Below are 27,687 nucleotides of genomic sequence, written 5' to 3' on the forward strand. Positions count from 1 at the left end.
GTCATTTTGACATTCAGGAATGCCACAAAAGTTCTTGAACGGCAAGTGCTGGGGGTGGTGTGGTTTCCATGGTGATGGGAGAAGCCAATGCTAGGCTGAAGGCTCTGGGAGGTGGGCAGGGAACCACATGGCTTTTTTTTTTTCTCTGAGACGGAGTCTTGCTCTATTGCCCAGGCTGGAGTGCAGTGGTGCGATCTCAGCTCACTGCAACCTTTGCCTCCTGGGTTCAAGTGATTCTCCTGCATCAGCCTCCCGAATAGCTGGGACTACAGGCACGTGCCACCATGCCCGGCTAATTTTTTATATTTTTAGTAGAGGCGGGGTTTCATTGTATAAGCCAGGATGGTCTCGATCTCCTGACCTTGTGATCTGCCCTCTTCAGCCTCCCAAAATGCTGGGATTGCAGGTGTGAGCCACCGCTCCTGGCCATGGTTTGGTTTTTTTTAACTAGGGAGTCTTATTTGCAGTGAGAATGGACCTGAAGGCATGTGGGCGTGTGGGGTCTTCATACCAGGTGATGTGAGTAAGGAGTTCTTTTGTTCTCAGCAGCTCATGTGATGAGCCCTTGTGTATGTGTATGTGTGTAGATGTGTTTACATGTGTCTCTGTGTGAGTGTATATATCTCTCTGTGTATGTATGTGCATGTGTGTATACATGTTTCTGTGTGCTTCTGAGTGTGTGTGTGTATGTCTGTGTAGGTGTGTACATGTGTTTGTGTATGTGTTTTTGTATAGATATGTTAATGTGCTTATATGTGTACATCTGTGTGTATGCATATGTGTATGTGTATCTTTGTGTGTATGCATACGTGTGTGCCTGCACGTGTGTATATGTGGATCGCTGTGTGTTTATGTTTGTGTACATGCATATGCATGCATATTTACGTTGTATGTTCATATCAGTGTATGCATGTCTGTGTTTATGTGTCTATGTATAAATATAAAATATGTGTTTATATTTGTGAATCTATGTATGTGTCTGTGTATGTGTTTGCACATGTGCTGTGTGTCCTGCATGTGTGTGTGTGCATGCATGTTGCTTGTAACTTCAGTGGGAGTGAGGATGAAATGTGACTTCCAAGGGGATAATGTGAGTCTCGGTTGGTTCAATAAACTACAAAAGAAGGTGATAATGAAATGATGTTTCCTGACCTGGTTCAGACCAAGGTACCACCCATGGAGGGTGATGCTCGAACCACGTCCAGGAGAGGACCTAGAAGGTGGAAGTTCTGCAAATCATGTAGATCAGATACTATTTACTAGAGCGTTCCCTTCTGAAGCCAACTTCCTCTGCCTTTCTCCCATTCCTCTCCTCCCAGCTTTCTGGTAACATCCAATATGCTGGGAGCCTTTCCCTGCTTTCCTCCTACTAAGAGATGGGCACATCACCCATGAGTGGCCACAGGAATTCCCAATTCCTCTGGCCACAATGATTGGCTCAACAAAAGCATGTTAGCCCCCCTTCACCACCTTGGACAAATTGGAACCCTTCCCATCATGGGAGAGCTGCTTTCTGTGAATTGGTATAATCAGCTGTGAAGATGATGTGTGAGCTGTCAGGTTCATTTTCTAGGTGGAAAGAGTTTATCTGTGAACACAGCCAAGACTGAAGAAATTAGAACAAAGAAAAGGTGAGATAGTGTCCTGGTGATTTATTTCAAGTGTTCCCCTAGATCCAGCCTTGCCTGAATGCAGATGCACCATTATACCATGTCAAATGCAGAACAGTAGAATGAACTCAGGTGCTCATCCAAGCAAAGAGGAGGCTTGGGGTGTGTGTGTGTGTGTGTGTGTGTGTGTGTGTGTGATGTGCCTGAGGGAAGGCATGCATCTTGCAAATGCATATTTAGCAGATACTATACAGCAGTGTCATAGATTCAGACTGGGGAACTCCAGAGGGCAGAACCAGAGTTCAAGGGTTGGAGGACCCATGAGGCAAAATTTGGCTTTTTCTAAGAAAGAGATTTCTGACAAAGTGCCTCAAAGTAGAAGGGTTACCTCAAGACAGTGAGTCCCCCATCAGTTCCCCAATCCCTAGAGGATACCAAATGGAGATGTGAGTCGTGGATGATGTATCAGTCAAAACTATTCTGGAAACTTCTAGTATTTTGAGTAACCTCCAAACTGTTCTCTATGGTGGTGGTACTAGTTTATGTTCCCACCAACAGTGTACAAGGGTTCCCTTTGCTCCAGGTCCTCACCAGCATTTGTTATTGCCTGTCTTTTGGATAGAAGCCATTTTAACTGGGGTGAGATGATAGCTTATGGCAAGTATATTAGTCCATTTTCACGCTGCTGATAAAGACATACCGAAGACTGGGTAATATATATAGAAAAAGAGGCTTAATGAACTCACAGTTCCATGTGGTTGGGGAGGCCTCATAATCATGGTGAAAGGTGAAAGGCATAGTGGCAGACAAGACAGAATGGGAACCAAGTGAAAGAGGAAACCCCTTATAAAACCATCAGCTCGCTGGGCGCAGTGGCTCACACCTGTAATCCCAGCACTTTGGGAGGCAGAGGCGGGCAGATCACCTGAGGTCGGGAGTTTGAGACCAGCCTGACCAACATGGAGAAACCTTGTCTCTACTAAAAATACAAAATTAGCCAGGCTTGGTGGCACATGCTTGTAATCCCAGCTACTTGGGAGGCTGAGGCTGGATAATTGCTTGAACCCAGAGGTGCAGGTTGTGGTGAGCCGAGATTGCACCATTGCACTCCAGCCTGGGCAACAAGAGCGAAACTCTGTCTCAGAAAAACAAACAAAACAAAACAAATCAGATCTCGTGAGACTTATTCACTACCACGGGAATAGTATGGGGAAAACTGCAGCCATGATTCAATTATCCTCTACCGGGTCCCTCCCACGACATGTGGGAATTATGGGAGCTACAATTCAAGATGAGATTTGGCTGGGGGCACAGTCAACCCATATCAGTAAGGGAGGAAATGTGTTGGTTCATGTAGTCAGGAAGAATTCTCAGATAGTTTGCAGAATTGAAGGAGGTGGAGACTGTCTGCTTCCCTCTGCCTGGCTCCATCTTCTGCTTTGTCCATGTGGTGGGGAAGATGGCCACCATTGCTCCTGATTCCACATCCTCCTTCATAACCCTGACTACAAGAGAAAGTCTCAGGAGAGGACTCTGTATGGCTCTGCTCAGATCATAGGTCCACCCCCAGAGCAATCACTGAGCATGATTGGCCAGGTCTGACTGGGTCATATGTCCATCCCAGTGATTGGGAGTAGAAATTACTAGAAGTTACTAGAAGAAGGGGAATGGAGGAAAATGTGCTGGGCTTCTGAAGACATTAGTCACCATGGTCCACTATGGATGGTGTGGGATGGATTCAACATAAAGTGGGAAGATGTCTGTATTACTTCTAAGGTATTTTGACACACAGTAGGGATGTTAAAAGCACTTGTTGAAGGAATTTGTAAAGATTCATTCCTGTGTCTCTGTTTTGTGATTTTAGTCTGTCTTGTTAATACCTGGCAGTTGACTTTGCCATGGCAGGGTTTTTTTTCTGACCAGCACAGGAACTCTTTGGCTTGTGTGCTGTGGGAGGGACACCTCGAGGTGGTCTTTGGCTACTGGCCACCTCACTCCACGCCTCTCAATAAGGCACCTTTTGGAGAAGATATCTCCATGTTGGGACACTGTGGATAGTAATTTAGATTAACCATGTGGTGATTAAATAATTCTTGCTTATTCTCGTGATTCCCTGAGCCTTTCTGCCACCCCTTCCTTCCCAAGTGTTCTAATTAGTCAAAGTTATATGAGAACAAAATTATAATGAGGAATATTCTTGGGTGGGGGGAAAGCAGTGCTGGAGTTCCTTGGAACTCTTGAATGAGGTTAGTAGAGTTAAAACAAGAATTCAGGGAGTGGAGATAATTGTAAAAATATTTGATCAAGTTTGTTGGAGCAGGTTGCCTTTTGCAGGTTTCATATTTTGAAGAAAATGCTGCTTTCCATGGAATCCCAGGGTTCTCTGCTTTGATCTCTACTCTTCATGTCATAGCCTGAGTAGTCCTACTAGAGCACTCCTTGCTCAGAAACTTGTAATGGCTCCTTATTGCCCACATCAGGAATGGCAAGTCTAGGCTAAGTATGCTGTTATCTCCCATTCCTACACTCAAGGCAGACATCACTAATCAATAACAGCAAGCCTCAAACTCCTCTCCTTACTGCTTCTCCCCATAGCTAGCTATCAACTAGGGTAGATCACAGGAGGAAAACTATGTGCCTTCCCAATTCTACAGTGTCAAGGGTCAGGCTGCTTAGCTCAGCATTTGATGCTTTTCAGAGCCTGTCTCTTTACTTCTTCCAGTACATCTTCTGCTTCAGCTAGCTCCCTGAACTCTCATATGCTCATTGCTTACTGGGCTTTTGAACAGTTCTCTTCTCAGCTAATAGGGGAGCTGTTAAGCATATAGATTTTGGAATTAAACTCCATGGGTTCTGGCAAAGTCAAAATAAAAATGCAGTGATGAATTTCTTAATTTAATGTTTTATTTGGGAAGAAAGAATTGCAGTTTGGGGCATGCACACAGACTGGACAGACCTTGGTACACTTGAAGAACAAAGAGGAGGTTGGAGGTTTTATGCCAAAGAGAAATGTTATGTATTGCTCTTTGAGAATGTTCATTGGCTTTACAAGTTTCTGGGGAGCTGGCAAGCTTAATTGGTGGGAGATGGCAGTAGATGAAATTAGTCCTAGAGTTGCAGCACTTTATCTCAGCAGCTATCGATAAAACTCGTCTCAGGTTACAACAGGCAGTCTCAGCAGCTGGACTTGCAGAGAATAACATTCTTGCAGCAATATTATGCGTCCTGAGTGCCTTTCCCTCACCTGATTTCTCAACTCTTTTTTAGTTGGGTGTGACAAGAATGACCAAGTTCGTATGATCAACATTCACAGTCCAATTCGTGCTCTGCCACCTTTGAGTTGGGCAGCTTTGAGTAAAATATCTAATTAGGGAGCCTCACCTTCCTTATCTGCAATTTGCAGATGATAATGATATCTATTTCCAGGGTTCATGTTTGGGCAAAGCAAGATAATTCATGAAGGCCCCTAGCACTTTGTAAGTCCTGAGTGAGCTTTATATACTAAAGTGGTATTGCAACGCCTATTATAGTGGTTTTGTATCTATTAACATCTGTTCATTCATTCTACTCTCTGTCCATATTATTCTCTGTCTGTCCCTTGTCCTCCCCCATTGCCTTTAAGGCACAGCTAAGGCTCCCCATCCCCACTCATCTGCCTTTTCCTGTTTTCTAGCCTTTCAGAGACTGCTATGTTGGTCAACCCCAAAGAGGCAACTTCACCTGCTTTTCTGAAGCCGTCCTCCAGGGGCGCCATTCCCATAGACTACAAGGTGAGAGGTAGCGCCCCTGGAGTTGTGGCACCTGGTGTCCTGTTTCTCCAGTCACATAAGGGGCCAAACTTGCCTTCTGCAGGAGACCGAACGCTTCTGAGAGCAGAGGCTATGCCTTAGTCACCATTTTGTGCCTGGCATGCATTAGGTGTTCACTCCATGTGGGTAGAATGAATGGAGAATAGGGAAGGGCTGAGATACCATCTGATCTTCCTCAGGAATTGGGGCAGTGTTGGTGGTTGGTGATGGGAAGACCACATGGACGACTAATGCAATATAGTGAAAATAAAGTCAGATAGAAAACTTCACATCCCCTTTCCCTCCATATCTATCCAGGAGGACTCTGAATGGCTCAGCAGCGGCCTGATGGCTTCCTTTAGTGCCCTCCATGGTCAGCTCAACACAGGATACAACAGAGTTTTTCCACCTCTGGACTAGTGGTGTCTTGGGCCACATCGTTCTTTGTGGTAGGGGGTGTCCTGCGCACTGTGGGATGTTGAACAGTGTACTTGGCCTCTACCCACCAGACGCTTGTAGCTACATCTCTCCCACCTGCTGGTTATGACAACCAAACATGTCTGCAGACATTGCTGGCTATTTCCTGGAGGACAACATTGTCCCGGTGAAGAACCACTGAAGTATTAAACAGTTGTACCTGCAGGTCCCTGGCTAGGTGACAGCCATCTGCAAGCAAGGTAAAAGATGGGAAAAGTGAGCCTGTCATTTTACCTATATTTAATTTAGCATTTTGAGGCTTGGCATGGGGGCAGCAGGGATGGATAGCCTTCCAATGACCTATCCAAAATCTTAAGGCATGAAATTGGACCTTGGCTGATACGGACAAAGGCGAATTTTGTTGTTGTTGTTTGTTATTAGGTGAATAGTGACTTGGTTGCTTTGGAAAGCAGGGGGAAGGGAAGGAGCTTGAGAGATTTCTGGGATTCTGGAGATGGTGCAGTCTGGTAAAGCTTCTGTCTTTGGGTCAGGTTGACCTCCATGGCACTGGCATGTCATGTGGCTTGCAGATCTCTCAAGAGTCTTCTTTTCTTCCCTTTCTTACCTGATTAACAGCTTTGTGGGCTCCACTAGAGTCAGATCTTCTAGGAAGGCTTCTCTGGCACCTATTGTCTCAAGGTAGTTGGGGTCCTTCTATGATTCCATATCCCTTTCCTCCACCCCATGTCTATTCCATCACCGTCCTTAATGTATAGGGGTCCACATGGCTACCTGTCAATCTCTGCCACATGGCCATGATCTCTATGTCTCACTTATGTTTGCACCCCCAATGCATAGCATAAGGACCTGACACATAGTAGGTGGTCATCTCTTCAATTTCCTACCAGGGGCTAACTAAGCTGTTTGCACAACGGTAATGAGACAAATGGCAGTCCCCAGCTCATGGAGCAGACTTTCATATTGCAGGATCCTGAGCCTATTCCCATCTATCTCCTGGAATCTGTGGAAGACTCTGGGAGTCTGATGTCCCCCTGGCCAGGAAACAGAACCACTGAATGAAAGGATATCACATTTCTTCTTGGATCCTCATACAACCTTGTGAAGCAGGATCTATGAGGAACACACCCGTTTTATCATCGAGGAAAATGAGACCCAGAGAGGTTAAATGACCTGCTCAAAGTCAGTGAATTGGCAGCAGAGTGTGGGTGAACCCAGGACTTTCAACGCTTGATCCATCGCATTGTTTGGGTTCTGGGTATAGAGGACAAACTCTGGAGTTGAAATCATGGCTCTGGTAGGTACCAGCTCTATGACCTTGGCCAAGTCACTTTCCCAACTCTTGATTTCCTCATCTGTATAATGGGCATAATTCTAAATGTCTTTGTAGGGTTATCTGGAAACATCAATGACATGATTCACATAAAGAAAGCTCTTGATAGTACATGGTAAAGCTCTCAGGACACAGTTGCTGCTGCGTATAAAACCCAAATACTCCTTTGCAGGGTGCAGTGCAGAACCCGAAGGGATCCATGATCTCATGGCCAGAACAGCCTCCAGGAAGAAGATGCACAGCTTCCTGAAACCGCACATCCCTCCTTCCTCCTGGGAGCCCAAATTCCAAGAAATGCAGCTAAAATTGGCCCTCAAACAGCTTTTGCAAAGCACGTCGCAGCTTTTTTTGGGCCTAGAGAGCCAGTTTCCATGATGAAAGTGGCACAGAAGGAGAGACCCAGCTAAAAACAGACACCGCCCAGACTGGTGTTAACAGAATGCAGCCTCCCCTGTTGTTTTGGGGGTTTGGACGCTTCGACTTCCGCAGCAGATCTCCGCATTGCCACTAGGTGGTAGTGTCGCAACGCCCGGCGGGGACCGCACCCCAGGACCCTGACGAAGGGGCTGGGAGTCGCTTCTGAAAATCAAGCCCATCAAATACGCACCAGCTACAAAATTCTCCACCAGATCATTTCCCTTTTATTTGGGGGTATTTATTTGCATTACAGGGGCTCCGTGGAAGTGTCTCTTCTAAGGGCTTAGTGCTTTAGTGTCTCAGAAGCAAAGTGAAAGAATTGTCCGTGGGTGAAATCCTAGCCACATGGCCCCGTGGGTGTCCCTGATGCTAGCAGATACGTGATCCCTGCACCGCACCTCACTTAGAAGATTCATGATGCCTTGAGTCCAATGTAGTTGAAGAGCTTGCCTTAGTTTTAAATTTTCCCAGAGAGGTGGCCTCAGTTAGGGGGACTCATAGCCTGCATAGGTGGTCCGTTGCTGTCCTCTTTGGGTGCAACGATGGAGTTCTAGCTCTGCATTGTGGCTGCCTTGTGCTCAGGCCATTAAATCGTCTGGAGAACGGGGGCACTTGTGAAGCCCGCCTCATGGCAGGTCCTTCCCCTGCGAGGAATGGATGAGTCACAGATGGGGGTTTCTGAGGGCAGTGCCTGGCTCATAGCAAGGGCTCAAAGGTTAGTTCCTTTTGCTATTTTCTCAGTATCTCCAGGGCCTAGTGTGTATTAGCCACTCAACAAATGGTAGCACAGTGATTCTCACTGTTGTTTGGGTGACAACAGAAGTTAAAGGAATGAGTTCATGGTCTCAATTTTCAAAGTGTGATCCTGGGCCAGCAGCATCGGCACCACTGGGCTCTTGTTGGAATTGCAAGCTCTGGGCCTCTCGTTCAGCTTGCTGCAGCAGAATCTTACTTAACAGCCTCTCTAGGGGGTTTGCGACACATTGAGGTTTGAGGAGTGCTGCTCTGAAGCTCCTTCTGGCCCCGGAATGCCAGGATTCACCCCAGCCTGGGGTGAGCTCCATCTCTCAGATTCCTATCTTTGGGAACAACAGCAGCCAGTCTAGCCCTGCATTTTAACCTTTTTCTCTTGCTTTTCTCAAATGTTGTCTCCAGCTGCCTCTGCACTTGCGTGTGCTGGGGTGGGAGGGTGGGGGGATGGGGAGTTGATGGGGAGCCTCATGCTGTCTCAGATTCGGATTTTGCTGGGTTCAACATGCTTTCCCTGAGCTTCCAGATCCAGATCCTCACTCCCCAAGATCCTGCCAGCTTCCCTGTCTTTGCCTGCAGCATGCTCTTCATCACCCCAGTGACCAGAAAATGCACTGTTTCCAACCAACCCCTCCTTTTCTTTCCCTACCCTTGGCCACCAAAGCATCTCTTGCACCCCAGTTTTTCTCTTTGAGTGCCACTGCTCTGGCTCTTGGTTGTCCAGAACTTTGGGAACCACCCCAAATCTCCTAAAGGTCCCCCTGACCCCACCTCTCCTCCCCTAGCTCCTGATCTTATCTCACACATTTCTGTCTGATGGAGTTCTCCAAGCTGACCCTTTCACTTTGATGTCCAACACAGAGCTTCCCACTGCTGATTCAAGGTCTGCCCTACCTTGCTTGGTAGCCAAGGTCTTCTGTGATCTCCTAACGACCTCCAATTTACCTTTGCGGCTTCATCTCCAGCTTTTTCCTCTCTTGTTCTAGATCAGGGGCCTTCGGGCCAAATCTGATTTGCAGCCTGCTTTTGTAGATAGTTTGATTGGAATCCAGCCACCCATGTGTTTACTGATTGTCTATGTCTGCTTTCACACTATCGGGCCGAGTCAAATTGTTTCAACAGAGACTGCATGGCCCACAAGGCCTGAAATGTTTACTCTCTGGCTCTGTGCAGAGAAAGAGTGCTGACCAGATCTAGATCCAGCCAAATGGCATCATGTGCTGTGGTCCCTCGCATACATCCTGGCCTTTGCCATAACCAGGTTTGGCCCTGGGGGGTCCTGGCTCATTTCTGCCCATAGTAATTTTTCCCCACCTGGAAGGTCCACCTCCAATGCCACCGAATTTGGCATTCTTTCAGCAAACATTTATGGAAATCTGGCAGGTGCCTGGCATGTCGTGTGCCGGGGAGACGTCCTTGCTCTCAGGGAGCTGGTGTTGGAGTTGCTGACCTGGCCGTGGTTCAGAAGCACCTCTAGAGCTTCAGCGTGAGAGCTCTTGGCCTTTCATTTTTTTATTGTCGTGTCTTCTTGGCCTTGAGGCCAGGTGCCTGCCTCATATTTCTGTAGCACTTGGCACAATGCCCAGCACACAGTGAAGGTCAATATAGTCCATTGGAATAAATGAATGAATCTGTCTTCTCCCCAGAGTCCTTGTCCGGGTTATCATCCTGGGGGCTGGATTCCACCTCCCCTGTGCTTCCAGCTGTTTCTGGAATCCCATTTCAGGCCAGATGCTATTTACATCCATGCTTCTCAAACTTTCACGTGCAAAGGAACCACTGGAAAATTATGTTAGAATGGTTGGTTCCATGGGTCTGGGATGCAGCTCTCATTCATTCCCAGATAGTGCTGAAGATGCTGGGCCGTGGACCACACTTTGAGCAGCAAGGATTGGTTTTCACCCCCGATTTCACACTAGAGTCATTTGGGGGCTTTTCAGTGCTCACACCTAGACCTTACCCCAGATCGGATGAATCAGTGAAGGGGGGTATGGTGGGGCCCAGGCTCTCCAGGTGATTTTAATGTGCAGGCAGCATTAAATCTTGACCTAGAACCACCAACCTAGAACTGTGAAGCTGCTTTCCAAACGAACCGCCCTTCTAACATCACTACCACCTAGAGCAGTGGTTCTCAAAGTCAGGTCCCCAGACCTGCAGTACCTGCATTGCCTGGGGACTTGTTAGAAATGCGAATTCTTGGTTGTACCCTGGGGCTGCTGAATCAAAGAGACGGGGAGCAGGGCCCGGCAATCTGTGTTCTAGCAAGCCCTGAAGAAGATTTCCAGGCATGTGTAAGAACCACTGTCCTAGAAACGTTTGACCTTGGGTCCACCCATCGACTCCTAACTGGTCTTTCTGCCTCTGGTCACACGCCATCCAACCTACTCTTTATTTTGTAGTGAGAGTAATTTTCCAGAAATGTCAATCTGACTAGATTACTCATCTGCTTAACACGTTCCAAGGCTCCCTCCCCATTGCCCTCAAACCCGTGCGTGGCAGAACTCTGAGGACTAAATCTTCCTAGCCCACCTCCCACCACATCCTGTCTTGGCTCCCCTGTTCCAGGAACATAGAACCATTTATATACCATCTTTGGAGAAATGCCTATTCAAGTCCTTTGCCCATTTTTTAATTGGGTTATTTTATTTTATTTTTTGTTGTTGCATCTGGGAGCTTTAAAAAATACTGACATCTGGGTCCCATGCCCAGAGAATCTAATTGGCTTTGGGTACAGCTTAGGCACAGGGTTTTTCGAAGCCCCCCACTCCCTCATCTGATCATCGCAGTGAGTATTCAAAGTTGAGAACTTCTGAATTTAGCCAGAGGTCTGTTCTTTGAGCCTAGAAAAACCTATTTAATAAGAGAGGAGGCTGAGTGGGGTGGCCCATGCCTTTAATCCCAGCACTTTGGGAGGCTGAGGCAAGTGGATCACCTCAGGTTAGGGATTCAAGACCAGCCTGGCCAACATGGCGAAATCCCGTCTCTACTAAAAATACAAAAAATAGCTGAGTGTGGTGGTATGCGCCTGTAATCCCAGCTACTTGAGAGGCTGAGGCAGGAGAATCGCTTGAATCCAGGAGGTGGAGGTTGCAGTGAGCCAAGATTGAGCCGATGGACTCCAACCTGGGTGACAGAGTGAGACTCCATCTCAAAAAGAAAAAAAGAAGAAAGAGATAGAGGAATTGTTTCTTTTGCTTAAGGAATCAGGTATCTTGGTCCAGCTAGCAGAGGTTAAGATTCTTGATGAAAGTTTGAGTCTCACTGCTGGGGCCAATCAGACACAAGCCTCGGTACATTTGGATCTTGGAGGATTTCACTTAAGCCCACTCAAAGGGGAGGAGATTGGAACTATTGGAACTAACAGTCATTGCATACCACACACATTCATTCACTCTTTTAAAGGCTGTCAGGCCAGGTACGTATTAATATCTTGAGATCATGAACTAGCAAACGGTTTATGAGCTTTTTAAAAGCTACCTTTCATCAAGAACTTTAACCTCTGTGAAGTGCTTTACATCATTTTCTTATTCAATTATCACATGAAATATAAGTATGTTTATAGATGAAGGACTAGAGTTAGAGAAGTGCAGTTAAGGCCGCACAGCTCATGGAGACAAATGAATCTGCATTTGAGATCCTAGATCCCCTCCCCCACCCCTTTTTTGAGACAGGATCTCACTCTGTCATCCAGGCTGGGGTGCAGTGGCATGGTTACAGCTCCCTGGAGCCTTGAACTTGGGGCTTAAGCAATCCTCCCACCTCGGCCTTCCTGGGACTATATAGGTGCATGCCACCATGTCTGACTAATTTTAATTTTAATTTTAATTTTTTTTTTTTTTTTTTTTTTTTTAGAGACAGTGTCTTGCTATGTTGCCCAGGCTGGTGTTGAATTCCTGGGCTTAAGCACCCTTCCTGCCTCTGCCTCTGAAAGTTCTGGGATTACAGGCATGAGTCACTGCACCTGGCCCCTAGATCTCTTTTAAAAATAACCCCTAACTCCAGTTTTCCCAGCCCTCTCCAACCTTCCTCTCCAACATTAAGCAAACATTAAAACAGAAAAACAACTTAGTTAAATTGAACGCAAGGAATCGGCAACTTAGCAGGCGGCATTTATCTGCATGAAAATTTCCCCTGATCAACTCCGGCTGTCATGGGAGAGATTCTAACCCTTGTTGGAGGATGCGTTCAAAGTTGTGTTAGTAAAAATTACTTTAGGTAATGAACCCTTAGATCAATTCTTATTGAAATGAGCTGGAATTAGATTTTTGCTCTTCCCATATGTAATGCTTTCAATTCAGTGATGAATTACTGGAGTCAGCAGCTATCTGACATTTCAATGCCGTGCACAGCATGCTACGCCTTTCTTGTTTGCTAGCCTTTGGCGGAGGGAAAGCAGACCTATTGGAGTGCATTTTTTAATTTAGTGGAGCTGTTTGATAGAGGCTTTTTTCTTTATTGAGGGAGAATTTGCCACTTTAACATTTAAATTCATTAGTTTTCACAATCTTTCGCGGGTCCCCTTGTGAATATTAATGATTATATGTACATGCAAATACATTATTTGTATGAGTTCGGGCAACCCACGTGACCTCTCTGTGCGTTTTCTGTTTTCTCATCTTTGAAATGAGAGGGTTGGATCAGGTCTCTGTTTGCCAAAATTCTGTAGATCTGTGTTAAGAAAAAAAAAAATCAGAGGAATATTAGGTTCAACAAACTCAAGGTTTCTGCCTTTTCAATTCAAATTGTTTCTCTTTTAATTTTTTCTTTTTAGAGACAGGGTCTTGGTGTGTCACTCAGGCTGGAGTGCAGTGGTGTGATCATCGCTCACTGCAGCCTCGATCTCCTGGGCTCCAGCAATCCTCCCGTCTCAGCCTCCCAAGTAGCTGGGACTACAGCACATGCCACCACACCCAGCTACAAATTGTTTCTTTATTCTTTTCAGTGTTCCTGTCCCCAGCCTGTAAAGTAGGAACTTAATCTAACACTTCTGCCTTCTCAAGGGATTATGGGAAAGAAGCTTCAGCTCTGACCTCTTTACTCTCATTCAAAGAAGAATGACTCATATCTCTAGAAAGATGGGGAGAAGTTATCATATCTTGGCCGTTTTTACCAGGGCTGGGGATACTGTGTCCAACAGGTGACCTGGGTACCCACAGTCTTTTCTCTCCACACTTGTTAGGGTGAGGCCAGCTGAGATCCTTCATAGAGAAGTATGAAGAGGCATCTGCAGTATATATTGTAAAGTTATTTGACTAGACGCAAATATTCTCAGAATCATATCTTCGTGGAGAAGCAAATGCTTTATTATTTTGCAGTGATTCTCTCTATCCCTAATATATAGTCTTTACTAAAAAGCTATTTTATTTGGTGTTAATATGGCCACTCGCCTTTATTTTATTAGTATTTGCCTAATATCTTTGTCTATTTCTTTACTTTCTATATTAAAACCTTCCTATATTTTTACGTTTTAGCGTTTTTTTTTTTTTTTTAACAGCAGATAGCTGGATTCCCTGCCCCCACCCCATCCAATTTGATAATCTCTTTTAACTGAGATGGTTATTTCAATTACATTTATTGTGATTATTGATCTATTTGGATTGTTTCTCCTATTTTAACTTTTTTGAGGTTTCATTGGTACTGCAGTGTGTGTGTGTGTATATATATATATATATATACTACATATATATAATTTATCTTTTCTGGTCTATACAAATTAAGTTTTTTTTCTTATTACTTCTTTTTCTTTCCTGAGATGGACGTTATAACTTCTGTTTTTACTCTTTAAATTATTATCTTTGAAATTTTACTATGCACATGACACTTTTAATGTCAGTATCTTTTACTTTTAATGTCAGTTTAACTTTTAATGTCAGTATCTTTTTTTTTTTTTTTTTAAATTTTAGAGGCTGTCACTCAGACTGGAGTGCCATGGCATGATCATAGTTCACTGCAGCCTCAAACTTCAGGGCTCCAGGCATCCTCCTATCTCCTAGCCTCATGAGTAGCTTGGATTACAGGTATGCACCTCCAAAACTAGATAATTTATTTTTTATTTTTATTTTCTAGAGACAGAGCCTCACTGTGTTGCCCAGGCTGTAATGTTGGTATTTTGACTGTCATCACCTTCCCACCCTGACTGATGATACGAGGATTTTGGACTACTTCAACCCTGGTCATTTCTCTCCTAATTGACACATTCTTGTTGCTAAGGACTTTAGTTCTTTCTATTAAGCCTACTTGTTAGGCAACTATATTTTATGAATACAATGGTTCTTTAGATTAACCTACATGTTTTATCCTTTTTCCCCTTTGCTAATCTTCTTGAATCTCAGGCCTTCTTATTTGGGTTCGTTTTCATTCTCTCTCAACTACATCCTTTAGAAATTATTTTAGTTGGCCTATTGGTTAAATCTTTGTTTTTATAAGTCTGAAAATGTCCTTATTTTGCTCTTATTCTTGAGAGACAGTTTTGTTAGATCTGCTATTCTAGCTTGACAGTTCTCTTTTTCTCAACTAGATGAAGAGAGAATTTTGATGACTTCTGTTGCTACTGTTAAAAAATGTCCAGTTGTTGCTGGTCTAACTGTTACATCTGTGCTGGGGGTTGTTGCTGATTTCTTCCATCTGCTGCTGGTTTTAAGACTTCCTGTTTGTCTTTGATATTCTGTAGCTTTATCACAATGTATCCAGGAACAGGCTTCTTTTTACTTAGTCAGTTTGGTGTAAATGGTACTCTTGTATCTGTAGATTCATGTCTTTACTAGTCCTGGAAAACTCCCAGTTTTTGCCTTTTCAAATATAGCGTCATTTTTATTCTCTCTCTGTTTTATTTTCTGGGATTCGAATTAGAATATATGTTAGAATATCACATTCTGTGCTTCACAGCTCTGAATGTCTTATTTTCTTATTTTTGCCTTTGTGTTGCTCTCTATCTTCCAGTTTATGAATTTCCCTTTTTAGCTGTGGATAATTTGCTTTTTTTTTTTTTTTTTTAAGAAAAACCATACCTACTGAGTTCTAATTTCAATAATTATAGTTCTATTTTATGTATTTTCTTTGGTTTCAAGTGTGTCTGCTCATTTTTTGTTGCTTGCTCATTAATGAGTTTATATTGGGCCAATCTTAATCTGTGAGAATACTGAGGACATAGATTAAGAATGCTTTCCTTCAGAGAGGATTTTGCATTTTTGCCTTGCGAGAGCCACAGGCACTGTCTGTTTTTAGCTACTTGGATTAATAGTGGAGGGTCAGGTCCAATCCCCACATCTTGCTCTTATCCCGAGACTTGTGCTTGATTGTCACACTGATGTTCCCTTATGCATGTTTGTCTGATCTGCTTAAGCTTCAACGTAATTTTTTGGCCCCTTGGAGATTTCCCTTGCTTCTTGTAATCCCACCAATAAAATTTTATTTTCTTTAGGATTTAGTTGTCTTGTGTAGAGAATTCCTTTAGAACATCTGGTCCATATATTGTCAAAGCAGAAGTCAATGTCTGGATTCCAGACTTCCTAGTGAAGTAACACAAAGCCTTCCTTTACCGTAGGTCATTCATCCCAAATATGCCAGAAACTCTGCATTTGGGGATAACAAAGCATTTCATTCCTCCTCTGGCTTGTGGGTGGTTCAGAACCCAGAGGGGCAGAGGGGTGAGGCCAGTTGCCACCTCCAGACCACCACACTAACATTCACCATGAGCCCCCAAGAGAAGAATGTGGAACTCACATTTGCCACACTTTTTTTGCCCACAGAGCAGTGTACAGAGGGCTCCTCAGGGCTTGTGTTCAACAATACACCTGTTTAGATTAAAAGGGGTGGGTGAAACAATTTCTAATGACCCTTCTGGAAATTTTGAAGGCTCTTATTTCATATTAATGTGCAACTCCTCGATTGTATTATTTGATGGTCAGGTACATATAGACAAGATGCCCCCTTCTCCTTGGTAGATTGTCTCATTTTAACATATGAGAACAATGTGGAGATGAACTGTAGGAGGTGAACAGTATGTTCATATTTCTAGGGCATCTTCTCCCCCTCTCCAAATTCCTGCTGGCTTTTATGAGGCAGTAACTTACAGTTAAATACACAAATACAGCCTGGGCGCAGTGATCACGCCTGTAATCCCAGCACTTTGGGAGGCCGAGGCGGGCAGATCACCTGAGGTCAGGTGTTCAAGGCTAGCCTGGCCAACATGGTGAAACCCCGTCTCTAGTAAAAATACAAAAAATTTGCCAGGTGTGGTGGTGCATGCCTGCAATCCCAGTTACTTGGGAGGCCAAGGCAGGAGAATTGCTTGAACCCGGGAGGCGGACGTTGCAGTCAGTTGAGAGCGTGCCCTGCATTCCAGCCTGGGTGACAGAGTGAGACTCCATCTCAAAACAAAACAAAACACAAAATTCCACACAAATACAGTTAAATCACAAGGGTGAATGTGTGAGGGAGGGAAATAATATGGCAAGTCTCTGTCTGACCATACAAATAGGCGTGTGGGAGGGGAGAGGGAGGCTGTAGGAAGAGCTAAGGACCAGGAGTACCTTCTGCTATGTTCACGGATCATTCAGGGGTGTGCTCTGCTGGAAATCCTGCTTTTAAGCTGCTTGCAAACCTCATCAGGAGTTTGGGTGTGTGGAGGGGGTTGTCTTTTCCTGAGCTTTACTGAGTGCCTGGAACCGATCTACGTGTTGTGGAGGCAGACACAGTCCCTTCCCTCTTGGAGGTGACATTCTAGTGGAGAAAGACAATTTCAAGGAAGCAAATAGGTAAATAAAGGTAATTGCTGACTGGTTTAGATTCTATGATGCAGATGAGGCATAGAGAGTGATGAAGAGATAGTTAGGTTGAATGGTGAGGAAAGGCATCTCTGAGAAGGGTATTTGAGCTGGAATTTGAAGGAGGAGAATGCGTTGGCTCTGTACGGAACTGAGGAAAGGCTGTATCTGGCAGAAATAACAGCCTGAGTGAAGTCCTTGATGGATGAAAGGGTACAGCACAATCAAAGTGGCGGAAAGGAGACCTGTGTGTTTGGCACAGTATTAGCTATCTATTGCCACATTTACTCCATCATCCACCCACCCATCCATGCATCCATTTCTCCACTCATGCATTCACCTACCCATTTACACATTCACTCATTTAATTCAGCCGTTCTCTTTTTCCCTCTCTCCCTTATCATTTATTCTTTCAACAGTTCCATTTCAATGATTGCCACAATCTTGGCTGCATAAAAAAAACCCACACGTATTATCTCACAGTTTCTGTGGGTCAGGAGTCTGAGTACAGCTTAGCTGGGTCCTCTTGGCAGAATCCGTTTCCTTATGGATGCATGATTGAGCATCATGGCTTTTTGCTGGTTGTTGGTTGGAGGCAGCTATCTGGTCCTAGAGTCTGAAGTTTCTGGAGTCCTCCTTCATCCCTTTGCCATATGGGGTTCCTCAACATGATTTTCTATTTCATCAAGCCAGCAAGGAGGCTCTCTCAGCTCTTGGGAGCCCAGTCCCTCTTTTAAGGGTTTTAACCTGAATAAGTCAGGATGATCTCCCTTTAAATTAATTCAAAATCAGCTGACTTGAGACCTGAATTAGAGCTGCAAAAATCTCTTCACTGTTGCTACAACCTACAGGCAAGTCCAACATTTTAACCGCCCTTTCTTTTTATCAACAAAAGCCTGGTTTTGTTCAGGAGGCAAAGTACTCACCTAAGAAGACTGTCTTCCTTGAAACTGACATTGGTAATGTAACAAAGTTCTGGCCAATAATCTGTAAGTTGCAGTCTAAAGAAAAGTTATCACTTTAGTGATAAAAAGGGACAGACCCAACTGTTAATGCCTTTTTTCCTTTGCTCCCTTCCCTACGTTTTCCCTGGAACTTGGAAGCAAAGCCCTGAGCTGGTGCAGCCATCTTGTGACCATGAGGGTCTCTAGTTTCTGATGATGGCAGAGCAGGAGGATAGAAGGAACATGCGTCACTCGTGGCATTTTGGAGTCCTTGCTGAGCATGTTCTGGAGTGCGTGCTTTATTCTAAGTTAAATGGGAAGATGTTGAAAACTTTTAATCCAATAGGTTCCTGGATTGATTTATGTTTTAAAAAAATCTCTTGTACTTAGCAAAGAATGAACTGTGAGGTGAGGTGTGTGTACACAGTTGGAAGTGGAGGCTCAGAGGAGGTTATTAAGTCTCCCAAGGTAGCACATCTAGAGAGGGACAGAAATGGAATCCAAAATGCACAATTATATGACTCAACAGCCCTGGCTTCGGTTATTGTCTCTGATTTTAGTCAAGGTCTTTGTCTACTTATTGCTGTTGGAAGAGCCCTGAAACTATTGTTTCACTCAATTTATCTCTGGCATCCCATTCTCTTAAAAAAACTAATGATTTTCACAATCATAAAAGATAAATTACTTCTGGGTCTGGAAATGTTTTCATATCAATCTGGGCAAAGCTAATTAAAGATAAGAAAGATGCGTGTGTGTGTGTGCGTGCGCGTGTGTGTGTGCATGCACGTGTGCGTGTATGTGTGTAGGGAAGAACTTTCCTTTCCGTTGTTACTTTTAAATCCCTGTTGACTAATGCCCACCTGATCCTAAATACTAATGCTTGGAAATAAAAGTAATTCCAGTATCATAATCAGAACTCTAATCAGCCCCGGCTGAATGCTAAATGAGCTTGGAACAGGGTACCTTTCTTAGATAAGGTGTTGCATTTTTTCCAGGGGTCTCCAAGGGAGTCATGCATTTTTGACGTATTAAGTAGACATGCAAGCAAGTCTGAGAAGCGATTGTAATACAGGTAGGAGCAAAGTGCTACTAGAGTTTGGAAGAGGGAGAGAGTTTGGGAAGGTGGATCAAAGAGGGCTTTGAGAAGGCAAGAAAAATGAAATGACTGCTGAAGAAGGAGTTTAACTTTATCACCTGGACAAGGGGGACAAGGCGTTATTTTTTGGAGGCATTTCCAGCTTGGGGAGCTGAAGTCATGCTCATCCTTAATAGATAATGTTAGCTTTACTGTCCTTTCTCCCTCCTTCCAAGACTCAAAAAAAAAAGTCTAGATTATTCATCTCAGATTTCTAGGTTGATGAAATTCAGGTTTAATTCAACAACTGATTTTTCTTGTTCAAAACATTGGATGGGAAGAAAATTCAAATAAAAATCACAGAAGCTCATAGCAGGAAGTTACCTTAACCCAACCTGTCTCTGTAGCATCTCCTTTAAGTTAGAACTCAACATACCAACCACCAGCTATTCATTTTGTTGAGAGGTGTGTGTGTGTGTGTGTGTGTGTGTGTGTGTGTAGGCATGCATGTTTCTGAGCTGATTTTGTTTTATACAATCAGACTGTTTCTTTTGATTTGGAACTATCTTGCCAAAAGTGTCTCTTATGTGCGAGCATTGTCACATTGTCATGGAGCTTGACACTTACGTACTCAACATTCATCAAATATTCCATTCATCAAATATTCATTAAACTGCTTTTCTCTCCCAGGCCCAGCACTAGATGCTGATTGCAATACACTGAGGAACAAGGCAGCTTTCTTCCTCTTAGAGAGCCCATAGTCTGGTGCAAGGGCCAGCAAAATTTTTCTGTAAAGGAGTGAATAGAAAATATTTTAGGCTTTGTGGACATATGGTCTCTGTTGCAGTTATTTAATTCTACTCTTGTAGTGCAAAAGCAGCTGTTGCTAATACGTAAAAAAAGGGACATGGCTGTGTTCTAATAAAACTTCATTTACCAAAACAGATTTTACTCCATTCCCAGCTGCAGTTTCTGACCCCTTGTCTAATGAGGGGTGGGCACGCAAGTAACTAACCATGATAAAGTAGCCTATTATGGAAGCTTAGAGTTGAGCCTCAATTCAGGCTTGGACAATGGAGAAGACTGCCTGGAAAAGGTGATGTGTGATCTTAGACCTGAAAGGTGAGTGGAGTTGGCAGGGTGAGGAGGCTGGGGTGGGAGGTCCCTCTAGGCACAGAACACAGTGTGCAAAGAAGTCTGAAGGCAAAAGGAGATATGAGGGGCCTGGGGAATGCAATAGACTGGGTTGGCAAGGCAAATGGGGCAAGACAGGAAAGGATCTTGTAAAACAAGGCCATGGTATGCCACTGACAGGCTTGCAGCATCTTGTTCTTTTGTCTTGTTTAAAATATTCAACAGTGCCATTGCAGCAGACCTCCGAGGTGGCATCAGGGCCTCATTGGCACTCACAGTATGGACGTGCAGCTCTGGAATAGGTGGTTTGGTCTTCCTTCCTCACCCTGACCTATGAGGGTCCCCCAGGCAGCCTGTGGCCTGGTCCGGGAGGCAGGTCACTCAGGATAGCTGCAGAATGGGACACAGTTTAGGAGGAAACAGAGGCAAAACAAAAATAGGCACAGATATGGAGTTGGGATAAAGCATGATACTTACTTAGGCCAAAGCTACATCCCTTATTTATTTATTTTTTTTAAGATGGAGTTTCACTCCTGTCGCCCAGGCTGGAGTGCAGTGGCACAATCTCGGCTCATCGCAACCTCTGCCTCTTGGGTTCAAGTGATTCTCCTGCCTCAGCATCTTGAGTAGCTGGGATTACAGGTGCCCACCATCATGACTGGCTAATTTTTGTATTTTTAGTAGAGATGGGGTTTTGCCATGTTGGGCAGGCTGGTCTTGAACTCCTGACCTCAAGTGATCCTCTTGCCTTGGCCTCCCAAAGTGCTGGGATTACAGGTGTGAGCCACCACACTCAGCCCAAAGCTACATAATTGCAGGCATTGTGGAGAGGATCAAATGCTATAATATGTACTAATTTCAGCTTAGTCAATACTTAAGAGTAATAAAAGCTAAGACATTTTCATGCTCCTCACCTCCCCTCCTCTTCCCTCTCTTCCCCTCTCATCTTCTCTCCCCTCTATTACACTGGCCTCTTAAACTAGAATTACTAAGTGTTTTTTGTTGTTGGCATCCAGTGGGCAGTGGCCAGGGATGCAGCTAAACATACCATAATGCACAGGACAGCACCACAACACAGAACTATGCAACCCCCAAATGTCAATAGTGCTGAGGTTGAGAAACCTGCTCTTGTCCCATCTTCCCACTGTCTACAGCTCACCATCCTGACTCAACCATTAATCTATGAACAAGCCTCCACATCTGCGCATCTGATTCCCTTTATCTTGATCACTCTTTGTCTCTCTGCTCCGACACCCATTTCATGGGCCTCTACTTCCAGGAAAAGCCATAGGGTTCCTCTAGGTTGGAATTAATTGCTTCCTTCTTGTGGAGCTCATGGGACTTCATTCATACCTGTCACGACCCTTACAACATAACAATGTTGTAAATATTAGTATTACAGTGTATATGTTAGGCCCCTTCCCCCATTCATTGCTGAGCTTCTTTAGTAAAGGAACTGGGTCTTGTTCATCTCATACCCCTTTGCTCAAGATAATGTGTCTGCTGAATGGATGAATAAAATATTAAACATTATAAATGTGCAAAATATTCCCTGTTTTGAGATAAATACTCTGGGCTGGCATGCAAACCCACCTATTTTTCCACTTGTTCCTCATCTCCCCCATCTTCCAGGCAAATTTTATGCAGGCAACCTTCACACTTTTCTGAAACTCAGAAATGATTTGTGTTCGTGATTCAATTTTAATTTCATATCTTCAGCATTTTTACATTCAGTAACATTTTCCATTTTGCAGTAAATCTACCGATGCAGCTTGAACACATTTCCCCCTGCTCCTCCCCAGGATCCATTTACCGCCACCAATCAAGGGCTTTCTTTTATGAGAATGGAGGCGAATGCTTCCCGTGTGTGTCTGCCAACGTCTCATTTGCATTTGAACCATGATTATCTCTTACTGGAGCTTCATTGTCCCCCCTATGGGAGCAATTGAGGTCCTCTGAAGCCAAAAATCTGAGTTAGTCTCTATCATTGCTGTATCTCTGGTGCCTTGCATGGCACCTGGCTCGTAATAGGTGCTTACCGAATACTTGTTGAACAAATATTAAACATGTGAGCTGTGCCAAAGCTGCTTTGGTTTGCAAGACCAAGATTATTTGAGAATTGGAGAAGTAGTGGAGAGAACACAGACCTTTGGTCATATTAATGTGAGGTCTAGTCCCAGCTGTACTACTTATTATATATGTGCCCTTCGGCATGTAAGCCTCAGTTTCCGCCTTTTTCTGATGGTCCTTATTCTTACCTATCTCTTAGGTTGTTGTAGCAAGTGAAATAATCAGCACATAGTATGCTATCCAATTAAGTACCATTTCTTAACAATAATAGGACCTGCAGCTGGGGTGGATCATTCCAGGGAATTGATCAGATATTGGGAGCCATTCAGGTAAATACAGTCACTGCTGCAGTTAGGGACTTTTGTAGATTCTCCTGTAAAGCACTGTTCTTGGTTTCTCAGGATTCCCTCCTCATTTGGGTTCCAGTCATGTAGGCCTGAAATTCAATACGCAGAGGGAAGCTCAAACCAATTCATGATGTGTATCTCCTCCGGTATGTGGGCACAGGAGCCCTGGATGTTGGAGGCAGAGAGTTTAGAGAAACCCTGACTCATCACACTCCACATGCACAAGAGCCTGAGGCTCGGACAGGTGAAGTGACTTGCCCCAGGTCATCCAGTGAGTCAGGGATGCCTCAACTTGATCTGAGATCTCCTGATTTTTTACACCCTTGTTTCATTTCCTGCACCGAGAGGCTAGTGGTTTGCATTTTGTGCTTTAGTGGCGAAAGTGCAAATGCTGTTAGAGCTGAGCCTATGGAGACCCACATAGCACCTTTTTCCGCAGCATTCAATTAAATCCCTGATTCAGCTCTTTGAGGCCTGACAGCCCCTCATGAGAATGAGGCATGCAGGAGAAGCATTTCCAGAAGGGGCTTCTCAGAGCAATGCCTTAGAAAAGCAGCTGTGGCCCTGGCTCAGATACCCTTGTGCTGCAAGGTCAGCTTCTCAGACAGGAGCCTTTGATGGCAGAGCTGCTTCCCTGCAGGAAAATAGCAGCTCGTACAATCAACCCAGCCTCAGGGCACTTGGCTTCTCTCTGCCATGTCGTCAATCCTTATTCAGGGAGGGAGGTGTTCTTTGTGCTCAGGGTCTGTTTGGAGATTTTGGCTTACTGAGAGGCTTGGCACTTAAGAGAGAGTCTTGGAAGCCAGGTTCTCCCGGTTCAAAGTCTGGCTCCACCACATTTAGTGGGGTGAGCACTGGTGAGTCATTCGGTCTCTCTGCCTCTCAGTTTTCTCATCTGTAAAATGGGGCACTCCTCCTAGGGTTGCTGTGAGAACTAAGTAAGTCAAAGACAAATGGTGCTTGGAAGAATCTTTGGCACATAGGAAGTGCTCAATAAAAACCATCTATTGTTATTAAACATAGGTGCTCAATTCCACCTTGATTCATGTTCCCAGCTCTGTTTCTCATTGACTGTGGGACTCTGGGTGAGTTACTTGACTGCTCTGAGCCACAATATCCAATCAGACAAATAAATATAATACCCATACTGAGAGCTTTTGGTTGCCACATATTCATCTTTGGGAAAAACTGGGCTTTGGGGGCATTTACACGGACACCTATACACCACTTCTTACACAGGAGTTTGAGTTTTTGTGTATCAGGGGCTGCAAGGCCATCTCAAGCTCATGTGATGATGACCCCGTGGCAGAAATTCCTCTCCAGAAGGGTCTCTGTCTTTGCCTGTGCAGCAGTGTTTGTGCCAAGGACTTTAATATTTTATTGCATTTTTGTGATTACTATAGAAAACCAAGCAAAAAGAAGAAGTGCTGATCTTTCTGGTAAAGAAACATGAGTCTCATAAACTTAATACAACCAAGCCAAAGAACGAAAGAAACAAATGAGACTATAAAATCATAAAAGCCACCTAACACAGCAGATCTTTAACTTTTAGCTGGATGATCTTTGGGATTAGCTTATTGTACATTGCACAGTTGTGAAAAAAAAGAATACAATTAAAAGACATATATGAAAATAGAAATACATGGTCGAAGATTGCATCAGAAAAATGAGGTTAAATTGAAGATTGTATACAGATGTTATCCTTTCCTCCCTCAACATTGGAGTTGATTATTTGAATTCTGTACACATTTTTAAGTTGTGCATTATGTATGTAGGGAGGGCTGGTGATCGCTCTGTGTGTTAAAGGCATGGCACAATGCATGGTACATCGAGGTGCCTCATAGGTGATGGCGATCACAATTATTATTATTATTTTTGAGATGGAGTCTTGCTCTGTCACCCAGGCTGGAGTGCAGTGGCGCGATCTCTGCTCACTGCAACCTCCGCCTCCCGCGTTCAAGCAGTTCTCCTGTCTCAGCCTCCTGTGTAGCTGGGATTATAGACGCGTGCCACCATGCCTGGCTATTTTTGTATTTTTAGTAGAGACGGGGTTTCACCATGTTGGTCAGGCTGGTCTCGAACTCCTGACCTCGTGATCCACCTGCCTCGGCCTATAATTATTATTCTTAAGGTTGCTTGAGAAGATTTCGAGTTGATTGAGTATAGACTGAAAGCATTAGAACATCAGCCATCATCTTAGTAATTCATAAATTAACTCTGGCATCCCTGGTGGGCATTCCTTCAGCTTCTGCTCGCACACCGCCAGCCTTGTGGAGTCCTTTGCCTGTTCCTGCAGCCCATTCTCTTTTTAGGTGTGGCTGAGTGCACCCACTACGTGTCAGCATATTTCCCTGGGTCTTCAAGCCCTATGTGGACCCACAGAATTAATAAAGTCCCTTTTGCACATGGAAGGGTACCGAAGTGGACTACCCATCCTTTAATAACTCATTCACTCACAAATATTTCCTGAGCACCTACTGTGTGCTGGCCTCTGAGCTGGACCTTAGAGGAGTTCCAGGGCCTAGGAGAGAGACAGATAATTACAATATGGATTTATAATTACAGGGGAATTTTAAGCTGAAAAAATAAGGAGGGGAGTACTGTGGAAGCCCCAAAGAGGCATCTAGCCCCATGCAGTGTGGTCATGGAAGGCTTCCTGGAGTAGGTGACACTAGAGCTGAGTTTCAGAGGGCAGTGTGTGTGGTAGAAATGGGGAAGGGGAAGGAATTTGAGGTAGAGTGAAGAGTATGTATGAACAGACACAGAATTCAAGACACTGGCAGGTCTGAGTAGAGATGCAGATGGGGGGATTCGAGTGCGTGAGGTACCTGAGGATAAAGACGGGAAGGTTGGAGGGCTCAGGAGAGCTTTTATGCCAAGGTAGAGTTTGGCCTCTATTCTGAGGATGAGGAGTTCCTCTAGCAGCCCTTTTGGTCACTCTAACCCTGAGATAGGGTCTCCTTCCTCTGGGCTAGATCCTCTCTAGTTGAGTTCCGTGCTGACTGCTGGTCTGCTCTTGGCTTTGTAAAGTGAGAGCCAGTTCCAGGGTTCCCAGGGCTCGGGCAGTTTCCCAGAAGCAGCTGTGTATCCTTTCCTTCTTTCCTCCTTTCATGATCCAGTGGTAAGAACTTAGCTTTGGAGTCAAACAGACCAGTGTTAAGTCTCAGCTTTGTGGCTGGCAACCACTGAGCCTTGGTCAGCCTCCTTAATCTTTATCAACCCCAGGTTCCTTGCTTGAAAAATGAGGATAATAATAAATGTAGGCCGGGCGCGGCGGCTGACGCCTGTAATCCCAGCACTTTGGGAGGCCGAGACGGGTGGATCACCAGGTCTGGAGTTCAAGTCCAGCTTGGCCAAGATGCTGAAACCCTGTCTCTACTAAAAACAGAAAAATTAGCTGGGCGTGGTGGCACCTGCCTGTAATCCCAGCTACTTGGGAGACTGGGGCAGGAAAATCGCTTGAACCCGGGCAGCAGAGGTTGCAGCAAGCCGAGATCGTGCCACTGCACTCTAGCCTGGGTGACAGAGCAAGACTCCATCTCAAAAAAAAAAAAAAAAAAAAAAAGTAGCAAACCGTTACCGGCAGTTACTGTGTGCCAGACACTGTTCTAAGCACTTTGTAAACACGAATTCATCAAAGTTTTGCAATTCTTTGAGGTCAGAACTATTATTATCCCCCATTAAACAGATGAGAAAACAGAGGCACAGAGAAGCCCAAAGGCTTCTAGTTGGTAAGGAGCAGGGCCACGGAGCCAGTAGAACCTCTCTCCTGTAGTTGACATGAAGATCAAAAGAGCTAAGACATACTGAGTCCTCAATGCACGGCCCGGCACATAGCAGATACTCAGTAGACAGCAACTCTCAGAGTGATAGATGCTCTGAGAAATGCATGGAGAAACGTTATCAAGCAGAGAGCATTCCCCAGAGTTAAGCAAGCTCCCTTTATCCAAGGGAGGCCACGGAAGCAACGCCTGATCAAACTGACTCATTAACTGCAGACAATAGAAAATGACACATCAAGCCTTTGTTGAAAGAGACTGGAACAGCCATTGATTTGAAGCCGGACGTGCCTCTTTCTTCCTCAGCTGATTGACTGGCTTCTGAAGGCTCTTCTTTCCATGTAATTAAAGAGCTAACTGAACTGTCAAGCATGTTCCTTCATCAGCCACCATCATGCGGTGGGAGGAGGGCCATCTGATAAGCCACAGATATCCTTCTGTCCAGTTCTTTGGCTAAAAATCCAGCAAAGCTTTGGGGTTTGCAACCTGTTGCTCTGTCCAGTTTTGAATCTCTGAAGGCCATGTCACCCTCTCTTTTGCCATCAAAGGAAGATATTGGCAGTTGAAGCCAGTGATTGTACAAGAAAAGAAGATAGTTGCAAAATCACTGGATGTGAAACTTGGCTGTAATTGGCTGGAGAAGGGAATGGGAATGATGGAGGGGAGGAAGCTGGTATGAGCTGGGGACTGCAGAGTGGAGTGTAACCTGCTTGTACTGCAGAACTAGCAGATCTGAGTTTGGATCCAGGCCTGGGCACTTCCTAGCTATGGACCTGGGGCGAGGGACCTTAGCTCTCTGGAATCTCAGCCTCTGCATCTATAAAACCCGCATAAGCAATTCACAGGGCACTTGTGAGGATTAGAGGAGATGGTATTCAAAGGTGCCTGGCACATGGAAGATACTCAAGAAAGTCAACCGTTGTGAACTATAACGTGTTGTTCATCTGTTGGAGCACACAGCTGTTCCCTGAGGGCTATTTACACTTTTGCTATTACCACCCTGTGGGAAGGAAGTAGGAGAATGTATTCCTTGAACTTAGACCCTGGGCTTTCCTTACAACCACTGTTAGGGCAAAAATCCCTGATAAGCAATGGAAGAGCAGGTCTGGTGTCAGACATAGGAGTGACCCTTTCCTAACTACTGCCAAATTCAAGCCCACGGTTTAGTACAGGCATTGATGGATGAATCTCCTTTGAAACAGACGCTGGATGGTGGGTGGGAAGAGGACTTAGCTTGGGG

General features: G+C 44.7%; 1 long non-coding RNA gene across 4 annotated transcripts in view; it reads left to right on the forward strand.

The window, feature by feature from the left end:
• Positions 1-27,687, forward strand: part of LOC110741995 — a 112,544-nt gene that overhangs the window by 57,503 nt on the left and 27,354 nt on the right. For 2 of the 4 annotated variants that reach the window (XR_004179850.1, XR_004179849.1), the window contains exon 1: positions 2,821-5,380. The exons of 1 other annotated variant lie outside the window; for it this stretch is intronic. This is a non-coding gene — a long non-coding RNA (uncharacterized LOC110741995). Of the gene's footprint in view, positions 1-2,820; positions 5,381-27,687 lie in introns of those variants that run through there. One more of the 4 variants, XR_002519137.2, reaches the window with a different exon arrangement.

This window comes from Papio anubis, chromosome 18 (assembly GCF_008728515.1).
Source record: "Papio anubis isolate 15944 chromosome 18, Panubis1.0, whole genome shotgun sequence".
Classification (NCBI taxonomy): Eukaryota; Metazoa; Chordata; class Mammalia; order Primates; family Cercopithecidae; genus Papio; species Papio anubis.